Here is a 12228-nt window from a genome sequence, read left to right on the forward strand (position 1 = left end):
GTTTTTAAATGTTGACTTCCCTTTCCCTTGACTTTTTAAAAGTTGCATAATTTATTGAGGTGAAATTCACATAACATAAAATTAATCATTTGAAAGTGAGCAGTTTACTGGCATTTAGAATATTCCCAGTGTTGTGCAACCACCACCTCTATGGAGCTCTGAAACTGTATAAAAGCCCCTGTGTCCCCATCTTTTGAAGTAAAAGGCTTTGTATTTAGTTTCCCAGGCCTCCTCTGAGACTCAAAAAGCTGGCTCAAGAGTTAATGATTAGAAAATGTGAACATGTTGAAACAAAGAGCTTTTGGGCCAGGAAACTGGTAACAATTTAGACTATAAGTTGGCCACATAGCAGTCACCTAACTCCCAGTTCCCTGAAAGATATAGATAACAAAAGCGGACCACATTCCTAAGTTGTTTTTCAGAAATCAGATCCCTGTCATATGAAAACTGCTGACTGCAAGCACACAGACCCCAGACCAATTAAAACTAAAAGATTGACGATGCCTGAAACTTCAACTGAATGCCAACCAATTCATGTATCTCATGGTCCTCTCCCTCATACTGCCTTTAAAATCCTTCCTTGAAAGTCATCAGGGATCTCAGGTATTTTGAGAATGGGCTGCCTGTTCTCCTTGCCTGATGCTGCAATAAGCACTGTATTTTCCTTGTGGCTCAGATGGTAAAGAATCTTCCTGCAATGCAGGAGACCTGGGTTTGATCCCTGGGTCAGGTTGCCATGGACAGAGGAGTCTGGTGGGGCTACAGTCCTTGGGGTTGCAAAGAGTTAGACACGCCTGAGTGACTAACACACTTTTTTTCCCCTTCACCAAACCCACTGTCAATAGATTGGCTTTGCTGTGTGTCATGTGAGTAGACCCAAGTCCAGGTTCAGTAACAGTTTTAAAACATTTCCATTACTCCAAAGTAAATCTCCATATTCATTCAGTTCAGTTCAGTCGCTCAGTTGTGTCCGACTCTTTGCAACCCCATGAACTGCAGCCTGCCAGGCCTCCCTGTCCATCACCAACTCCTGGAGTCCACCTAAACCCATGTCCATTGAGTTGGTGATGCCATCCAACCATCTCATCCTCTGTTGTCCCCTTCTCCTCCTGCCCTCAATCTTTCCCAGTATCAGGGTCTTTTCAAATGAGTCGGCTCTTCGCATGAGGTGGCCAAAGTATTGAAGTTTCACCTTCAACATCAGTCCTCCCAATGAACACTCAGGACTGATCTCTTTTAGGATGGACTAGTTGGATCTCCTTGCAGTCCAAGGGACTCTCAAGAGTCTTCTCCAACACCACAGTTCAAAAGCATCAATTCTTCTGCACTCAGCTTTCTTTATAGTTCAACTCTCACATCCATACATGACTACTGGAAAAACCATAGCCTTGACTAGATGGAGCTTTGTTGACAAAGTAATGTCTCTGCTTTTTAATATGCTGTTTAGATTGGTCATAACTTTCCTTCCAAGGAGTGAGTGTCTTTTAATTTCATGGCTGCAATCACCATCTGCAGTGATTTTGGAGCCCAGAAAAATAAAGTCTGTCACTGTTTCCCCTCTTTCCCCATCTATTTGTCATGAAGTGATGAGACCAGATGCCATGATCTTAGTTTTCTGAATGTTGAGCTTTAAGCCAACTTTTTCACTCTCCTCTTTCACTTTCAACAAGAGGCTCTTTAGTTCTTCTTCACTTTCTGCCATAAGGGTGGTGTTATCTGCATATCTGAGGTTATTGATATTTCTCCCAGCAATCTTGATTCTAGCTTGTGCTTCATCCAGCCCAGCATTTGTCATGATGTACTCTGCATATAAGTTAAATAAGCAGGGTGACAATATACAGCCTTGACGTACTCCTTTTCCTATTTGGAACCAGTCTGTTGTTTCAGGTCCAGTTCTAACTGTTGCTTCCTGACCAGCATACAGGTCTCTCAAGAGGCAGGTCAGGTGGTCTGATATTCCCATCTCTTTCAGAATTTTCCACAGTTTATTTTGATCCCCACAGTCAAAGGCTTTGGCATAGTCAATAAAGCAGAAATAGATGTTTAGCAAATCCCTATTTTTCCCTTCCCTAATCCCTGATAGCCACAACAATACATTCTGTCTCTATGAATTCATCTAACCTGGACATTTCATATAAACTGAATCATACAATATATAGTCTTTTGTGAATGGCTTTTTTCACTTAACATAAGATTTCTTCAAGATTCATCCATGTAGCAGCATATTATCAGTACATCATTCCATTTTATGGTTAAGTAATATTCTATCTTATAGATATTTCAAATATTTTTTATCCATTCATCAGTTGAAGGGCTTTTTTTTTTTCCACGTTGGGGCTCTGATGAATTGTGCTGCTTTGAAAATTTGTATGTTCTCTGACTTTTGTCACCTGAGTGTCTCATTGCTACAATGGAGATGATAATGGCCCCTACCCCATAGGGATGTTAGGATTAAATGAGGACAAAGCCTTTAGAATGGTGCCTAGAACATGATCAAAACCCAATAAATCCTTGACATTATTGTGTTTTTTTTTTTATACAAAATTATTCAAAAGCTATCAACAGTCAGTTTTCATCAGGGAAGATAATTTATACATCTCAATAGTGCTTGAGGTCAACATTGTGTCACCTCAACAATTAATGTAAGAAATAATGACCCTGAATCATAAGTGAAAATTTAGCAGTGAAATTATAGTCATTTTTTGGGTAAATGGCAGGGATGACTATGATATTATGTTGATGGATTTCCATCAAAACTTAGCATTAGATATGATAAATAATATGCCCTTACAAGGACCTGCAACAGAATATCTTTTTAAAAGTAATGAGCTATGAGTTTGCAGAGGGTAAGTCAGATATTAAGGGCCTTGGAGTGCTAGTGTTCCAGCCGTAGAATTGTGTGATGAAAGCTGAGGATGAAGAAGAGTATGCCAGCACTTCTGAGCTCAGAAGATCTGAGTGGAAGGAGGAAGACCAGAATGGACATTTGTGGAGGGGTTGAGGCATTACCCTCGAGAGGTGGCTGGGCTTTTAAAGAAGAAGCAACCGTTCCTCGGAGGCATAATATATGAAAAAGTTGATGGTAAATGGGAAAAGACTGGCAAGAGAAGGGAAGATTCAGAACAAATGCTGTGAGCTCTGGTGAAGGGAAGGGCAGTGATGCCACGAATGCTAACTGGAGAGTTGATTCAGTAGCTGCTCTGAGTTAGGACAGGAGGGATGGCCTTGACACTGTGGTGTCAGGTGTGTCATATCACTCACCTCTGTGTTCATACAGATCTTGCTTTCTATTCAGGAATGAAAGGAGACCGAGTAGCACTGTTGGTTGCATTTACAGCACTCATTTCACTTTTTTTCTTGCTGTTTCAGCAGGAATAGATTAAAATATGCTATAGTAACAAACAATCCCCAAATCTCTGCATTGTAACAAGAAAAGAATTATTATTATTATTTTTTGTCCTAATTTGTGCTCAATGTGCATTTCCGCTCAGCAGGATCTGTACTCCTGTATCTTCTTCATTCTCTTACCCTGGGACCCAGGCAGATGGAGCAGCCTCTGGCTGGAATACTGCTGAGTAACTCTGGTACAGGGGATGTTAGCATGGCAAAGCAAGGACTGCCCTTAAAGCCTCTGTGACAAGTTTTTGGACAAAGTAGGTCACAGAGCCGAGGCTGAGTATAAATCCCCTCCTGAGTGGAAAAGTGGATGTTGGTGAAATGTAGTCTACCACATTTGCTAACCGAACTCCAGTTTTTGTCCTGTTTTTCAAGTATGAACTCGTAGTATAGATAAGTCATGGCAGAAGTTTGTCTTGACCAGTGCCTGCTTTAAATGTGAATGATCATGTGGCCCCAACTCTGGTCAAAGAAACATGAAGTCACCTGGCTTTGGGGCTCACAGGAAAGGCTCTCTTACTTAAAGAATGTGACTCCAGGGAGGGATGATCCTTTCTGCTTCTGCTGCATCTGTGTCACACCCAGCCTGAGGAAAAACCCTTTATGGTAAACTTGGCAGAGCAGAGAGACAGAAAGATCCCGGGTCTGTGGCTGATGTGTTTGAGCCACTGAATGAGCCAGCACTGAATTCACTGTATCTGCAGACTTCTTGTTGTGTGAAAGAATATGTCCTCTTGTTTAAGTGGGATTAACTTGGGGTTCTCTTATTAATACTTGCAACCAAAGTATCCTGGCAGACAGAAGGAATATAATTCTACTACCCAGCCAAGTGAATTGAGATCATAATTTTAAAGAAAATATATTTACGCATTTGTTCAATAAACAAATGTCTTTTATAGGCAAAGCACTGTGCTATGTGAGGGGAAGACATTCTAGAGGAATAAGAAAAAGTGTTTTGAATCCAGAAGGGAACATAAAATGGGCATCTAACTAAATATAAGTCTTCGTAAGTCACTTGAAATACCACAACACAGTGTAGGTGTTATGTGGGTCATTTTGTACCAAAGTTACTGTGAGTTCATGTTATTTGGGGTATAAGTTATTCCAAAGCCCCCAGCATGGTCAATTTCATGACCAATTTGCCAGAATTGGGACACACACCCATTCATACTTAAAGCAGTCACTGGTAAAGGCAAATGTTCACCATGCTGAGCCTCTGGGAGCAATCAGGACAAATTAAAGTTGAGGTCTTAGGGTCTGCTTTCCACCCTGAAGGGTGTGTAGGATCAGGATGTCCTGGTCCCAGACTCCTTAAAACAACAGCTATCTGTGATTCAAACACACTCCAGCCTTAGCTGTTAAACACAAATGGACAACAGTGAAGACTGTTTAGCCCCCCAGAGCTCAGGCTTCTGCAGCATGTGGATAAGTTCATGGACATATATGGTTTTCCAGTTTACCCTCAGTCAGGAAGAGGTTACCCAGGTACCATCCTAATCAGTAAACACGTGGTTCCACTTACAGGATGAACAAGCAGGTTTTCTGGTTCTTATTTGTTCAGTATATAATTATTATACAATTTGCCTTAGGAATGTGACTCTAATGTGGGCAGAGACAGGGTGAAGGAAACACGAACCAACATTGCCACAGCAATGTCAACTGCCATCAGGCTTGAGAAGGCAATTTTCAGAGCCATAGATAAGTCACATCCTTTAATCCAGTAACTCCACGGGATTAAAGGGATTTCCCTAAAAGGGAACTTGGGGGAAGAAAAAATGCTTCATTGCAACATGAATAAAATAGAGATCGAATTAGATTTCTTTGGGGGAGGGAGGCTTATTAAAAGGGAAATTACTCAAAAGTAAATTTTTATAAGTATCTTCCTTTCCTTGGGGACCTATCTCAGCTGACACATTATTACTTTCAATCTCCATAATAGCTATGAGTCAGGTATTATGAACTTCACTTTAAAAATGAAGAAGCAAAAATTTAGAAAGATTGAATTACTTCCCCAAGATAAAAGAACTACTTAATAAACTACTTTTATTCAATCAAAATTCTAATATTTCTGTTATAAGCCAAGTTTAATTGGTATCACATATATTCATAGTCTTTACAATAATCATTTTAATGAATTCATAATATTCTATCAATAATTATGAAGCAACAATTAGAAAAACATATAATATCAAGTCAGAAATACAATTCAAGTTTGTATTTACCCAAAAATTACAACTGCATGAAAAATATTAGAAGAAATCATTCAATACTATTAGCTGGGGTTTTTATTTTTTGTAGGTAGGATGACAGGCAATTTAATTCCCTTTCTGTGTTTTGTCTTTACAAAAGATAATAATGATATAGAGAAAATTCTTTCAAATCTGACTTTCTTCCTCTCTTGTCCTCCATTTCACAGTCCCAGCAAAACACACTCACTTGGAGGAAAAACATGGACTCTAGGTATTGATATGCTTTATGCCAAATATGTATTCTTCAGACAAGTTTGCTTTCACTTCCAGGAATTCAGTTCATTAAGTTAACAGTCTGTAAGAGACAGAACAAAATAGTTTCTTCCCTGAAGTCCTAATTTCCTTGGGGTGTGATATTCCTAGTTGCTGTGGATGGATAGGGTATTGTGTGTAAGTAACAAGGATCAGTGAACAGGACCCTTTCTTTGGTGAAAGTCCTGACAACACTGTGGAGAAATGAAGAGGGTAAAACCAAGGTGAAAAACCCACTTTAAGAAAAGGTAAAAATATACCCCTATTGAGGATTTCCAGCTTTTATTTCTATAAAGAGAGAAAGATCTATGGGAATTGGGTGATGCCAGGGTATAAGCAGCCATGCTAAGCCCCGCTCTGAAGTTTCTTTAGATACTGTTTGGTGGAAGTGATGTGGGCATTCTCAGGAATAGGGAAATATAAGGGAGAAAAAGGTAACACAAAAATTAGTTAACTTATGATCTTGGCAAAATGGTAACTTAAGGGGACAGCATCTTTCTGACATCAAGTTGCTATGAGATCATCTGAATGATCTGGACAGCTGAGCAGTCTCTGACTGTTGGGCCTGTGAGGGTTGCCCACATCCCTTAATCCTAGTCTGCTGCCATCATTAAAGTTCATTTCTTTGGGGTTCTCTTTATTTATTCAACAAATATTTGAAGGCCCAAGGCTGCTAGGTGTTGAGACTTGCATTGGGAGATTAAAAACATACATGGTCCTCACTTTGTGCAACCTATAATGCAGTTAAGAGACAGAAATTAATCAGAAAATCACAAAAGTAAATATAATTACAACTGTGATAAGTGCTACGAACACACACACACACGCACACAATCCCAATTCAGTTCTAATAAGACCATAAGATAGAACGATTTGAACTAATCATGAAAGTCAAAGAGGACTTCCCTGAGGAAGTGATGACAGAATGAAATGTCATTTTTTAACTTAATGAAGAGAAGGGAACAGCACTTCCAGGCAGAGTATCCTGTGTCAGGGAAGAACAAAGGCCTGGAAGCAGGTCAGTGGGCAGGAAAGAGGTGAGTGGGAGGGGCCTACATGGCCCAGATGAAGTTGGTGGACACCAGACCACCTATCTTGGACCTTGAAAACCATGTAAGTAGTTTTGTCTTTATCTTAAGGGCAATGATCAGATATGTGTTTTAAAAAACCGCTCTGGCTAAGGAATGGACAGAGGCTTGCAGGACAGCAAGAGTGATTTCCTGGGAACTGGTCTTAAGTCTGCTGCAGTTTTCCAGGCAAAGATATGGTGGCAGCTTGGACTATAGTGGTGTTGCTGGTGGAGATTGAGACGGAAATTTAAGGGAATTGATGAAGGACTAGGCCTTCTGGGTTAATCTATAAAAACAGAAACACACCAAAGAGGACGTAACATATAAAACCTTTTTCTGCCAAGAGACTTGTTGGAGATTTGAAGGAAAAGATAAAAGTGAATGCTGTGGCTTGGCTCACTCAGTTTCTAATCCATCTTTTCTCTAATGTGCCTTACTGCAGAGGCTGGAATATGGAAAACCACATTTCCCGGCTTTCCTTGCAGCTAGACTTGCACGTGTGATTTGGAATGTACCAATCAGATGCATCCATGCAAGGTATGAATTCAGAAGTGTGGTGATGAAGGAGAAGAGGATTTGAGGCATATACTTTGCTTGTGTGGTTTGTAGCAGGAGGGGTGTGGTTCTGGCAGTCTGTCAAGTCTTTCTGGTTTAACAAGCAGCCTTCTGATGGTGGCAGAAGTGGTGGTAATTTTGGCAGCCCACTTCAGCAGCACCTGGCACATAAATAGGTGTGGGCTGTTGTTTTCAAACCTAGTATTTACCACAAACAATACTACGTTCTATGGAGAGAATACCTCAAAGATAATGGAGTGTTCAGCCTGACTTCTGAGGTAGTTCAGTCCTGAAGGAAATATCGTCTCATAGTTTAATGTATATGATGTTGGTGTCCCTTCATCCCTGTTATGTTCTTTTTTTTATAAAAGTATATACCTTCAGGCAGGAAAGAAAAAGTATATACCTTATGTATAAGGTATACATACGTCTTGTGCTCCCACAGTATAATATGCTAAAAAAACTGGTTCTGTCACTGCTTGGAAGAAAGTCAATCTGTTGTTACTGAAGGTGAGCAATCTTCCTGTAGAACTTTCCAGAAAATTTTAGACATCTAATTAAAAAAAGAATATTAGAGTTAGTAAACTGACCTTTAGTTGCACTGATGGTATCCACTTAAAATGTGTAGGAGCTCTGTCTGACCAGGAAGCTTAATGATGCTGCAGTTTCCTCTACAAAGCTGATTTTATTGTAATAAATAATAATTTTTGAACAAAGAGTTAAAATGTCAACAGAGACATGCAGGAAGTGACTCTCTGCTCCTAATTCCCAAAATAGCTTCTCGTTTCTCTGAACACATTTTTGGTACCTCTCTCAGGACATTTCCCATTTTTTAGCTTGTAGTTATTTATATCCATGTCTGGTCTGCCTAATATATAAAACTGTAAGATCACTGAGGGCAGGGACACCCACTGGTTCATCTTTGGATCTCTTAAAATGTCTGCTAAGAATAGTTCTTCATACAATGGCAGAGTCTCTATTTAATGAAGGAATTGGTGGATTCTTGTGCATTCTGCCATCATGAGGACTAACACTTTTGAAAGAATGCTTACAATATGTTCCTATGCTTTGATCTATTTTCCAGATAAAACCGAAAGATAACAAAAAATGAACTAAGAGTGTATCAGATGGGGAGGGTTACACTCACGCTGCTTCAGACATGTGTTTCTCCACAAATGGTGAGAGTGGCAAAAGAGTACACTTCCAGAGGGTAGGAGACCCAACCTCTAATTACTCATTGGCTGTATGATTACAGCCAAGATGCTGGAAGTCTCTCCCCCTCCTTCATAAAAGGGATTGAAGAGGTGATGAGTCCTTCTCATCACATGTGTCTTGTAGTCACCATTCAAGATGACTGATGCTCTAACCTTAGGATGATTTAAGATTTTAATCTTAAAATGATTTGAAGTTTATGTAGCTTCAGCATGGTAATTCAGCATCATCTTACCTGCTGACCCTGTTCTATCAGTAGTTGCTTCCTAAGGCCAACGTTGTGCTGAGGATTCTGAGGCCTCATTGGGCTAAGTGGAAATGAGAGCCTTGACTTTATTGTGATGTCTGGCATGAGGCAGGGAGGGGAGTGGCAGCAAATAAGCCATGTTATCTCTGATCTAGTCCAATGCCCTCACTCCACAGGAAGAAAATGAGAATAGAAGTTCATGTCTTAGGTTTACCATGTTCCATGCATTATCTAAATTGATCATATATGCATATATTTATCTAATGCTTAGGCAGTCTTAAGAAGCTAGTACTATTATGATTCCTATTTTGAAGATGAAGTTTAGGGGAGCAAAATTTGTCCAAGACTAACACTCTGGAAATCCATATCTTTAAGCACTCCCTTATACTGCTTACCAATCTGCGGGCACTTGCTATTATGCTAGGCTAATGGAACTCAGTCAGGGTGATTTTGCCTTCCAGGGAACATCTGGCAATGTCTGGAAACTTTTGGTTGTGGGGAGGAAAGGGTATTCCTTGAATTTAGTGGGTAGAAGACTGAGATGCTGCTAACTGCACAGGATAAACCACTCCCACCCAAACAAAGAAGTACTGGGTTGGCCAAAAAGTTCTTCAGGTTTTTCCAGAAGATGTTACAAAAACCCAAATGAACTTTTTGGCCAAGGCAATATTTGGTCCCAAATGTCAGTAATGCTGAGACTGAGAATGCTGAGTCAAGCTATATGAAAGTCATTTTCAGACTGAGTTTGAAACTTTTCCTGTAGCCCAGTTGGTACAATCTGCTGTTGCTGTTTAGGGCTTCCCAGGTGGCACTAGTGGTAATGAACCTGTCTGTCAATGCAGGAGACACAAGAGACACAGGTTTCTGGAAGATAATCTGGAGGAGGGATCTTTCAGTATTCTTGCCTGGAGAATCCCATGGACAGAGGAGCCTGGAGAGTTTCGGAGTGAAAAGCCAAAAGCATTTCCACTAAGATCAGGAACAAGACAAGGGTATCCACTCTCACCACTATTATTCAACATAGTTTTGGAAGTCCTAGCTACAAAAGTTCGAGGCAATTAGAGATGAAAAAGAAATAAAAGGAATCCAGATCAGAAAAGAAGAAGTAAAACTCTCACTGTTTGCAGATGACATGATACTATACATAGAAAACCCAAAAGAAACTATCAGAAAATTACTACAGGTGATGAGTGAATTTATCATGGGATACAAGGTCAGTACAAGATCACTCACATTCTTAAATACTAACAATGAAAAATCAGAAAGAGAAATTAAGGAATCAAACCCATTCACCATTGCAACAAAAAAGAACAAAATATCTAGGAATAAACCTACCTAAGGAGGCAAAGAACTATATACGGAAAATGATAAAACACTGATGAAAGAAATCAAAGACGACATAAATAGATGGAGAGATATTCCATGTTCCTGGGTAGGAAGAATCAATATTGTGAAAATGACTCTACTACCAAATGCAATCTACAGATTCAGTGTAATCCCTATCAAATTAGCAATGGCATTTTTCACAGAACTAGAACAAAAAATTTCATAATTCATATGGAAATACAAAAGACCCCAAATAGCCAAAGCAGTCTTGAGACCGAAGAATGGAGCTGGAGGAAGCAATCTTCCCGACTTCAGACTCTATTATAAAGCTACAGTCATCAAGGCAGTATGGTACTGGCACAAAAACAGAAATATAGACCAATGGAACAAGACAGAAAGCCCAGAAATAAACACACACACCTATGGGTACCTTATGTTTTACAAAGGAGGCAAGAATATACAATAGGGCAAAGACAGCTTCTTCAATAAGTGTTGGGAAAACTGGACAGCTACATGTAAAAGAATGAAATTAGAACACTTCCTAACTCCATACACAAAGATAAACTCAAAATGGATTAGAGACTTAAATGTAAGACCATAAACTATAAAACTCTTAGAGGAAAACATAGGCAGAATATGCAATGACATAAATCTAAGCAAGATCCTTTATGACCCACCTCCTAGAATAATGGAAATAAAAAAAATAAACAAGTGGGACCTAATTAAACTTAAAAGTTTTAGCACAGCAAAGGAAACTACAAACAAGGTGAAAAGACAACCCTCAGAATGGGAGAAAATAATAACAAAGGAAACAACTGATAATTTCCAAAGTATATAAGCAGCTCATACAACTCAATACCAGGAAAACAACAACCCAGTCAAAAAGTGGGAAAAAGACCTAAACAGACATTTCTCCAAAGAAGACATACAGATGGCTAAGATTCTCAACTTGAAAAGATTCTCAACTTTGTTCATTATTAGAGAAATGCAAATCAAAACTACAATGAGATACCACCTCATACCAGTCAGAACGGCCATCATCAAAAAATCTCCAAATAATAAATGCTGGAGAGGGCGTGGAGAAAAGGGAACCCTTTTGCACTGTTGGTGGGAATGTAAATTGATACAGCCACTATGGAAGACGGTATGGAGATTCTTTAAAAAACTAGGAATAAAAACACCATATGATCCAGCAATCCTATTACTAGGCATATACCTTGAGGAAACCAGGAATCTGCCGGCAATGTGGGAGACCCAGTTTCGATCCCTGGGTTGGGAAGAACCATGAGAGAAAGGAAAGGCTACCCACTCCAGTATTCTTGCCTAGAGAATTCCATGGACTGTATAGTCCATGGGGTTGCAAAGAGTCGGACATGACTGAGCAGCTTTCACTTTCACTGAGGAAACCAAAATTGAAAAAGACCCATGTACTCCAATGTTCACTGCAGCACTATTTATAACAGCTAGAATATGGAAGCAATCTAGATGTCCATCGACAGATGAATGGATAAAGAAGCTGTGGTATGTATATTCAATGAATATTACTCAGCCATAAAAAGGAATGCATCTGAGTCAGTTCTAATGAGGTGAACGAACCATTATACAGAGTGAAATAAACCAGAAAGAGAAATATCATATACTAATGCATATATATGGGATCTAGAAAGATGGTACTGATGAATTGATTTGCAGGGCAGCAATGGAGAAACATAAACAGCCTTATGGACACAGGGGGAGGGGAGGATGGAGAGGGTGAGTGCTTGGAGACAGTAACCTGGAAACTTACAATACCATATGTAAAATAGATAGCCAATGGGAATTTGCTGACTCAGGGAACTCAAACAGGGGCTCTGTGACAATCCAGAGTAGGATGGAGAGGGAGATGGTAGGGAGGTTCAAGAGGAAGGGGACATATATTTAC

This window comes from Cervus canadensis, chromosome 3 (assembly GCF_019320065.1).
Source record: "Cervus canadensis isolate Bull #8, Minnesota chromosome 3, ASM1932006v1, whole genome shotgun sequence".
NCBI lineage: Eukaryota > Metazoa > Chordata > Mammalia > Artiodactyla > Cervidae > Cervus > Cervus canadensis.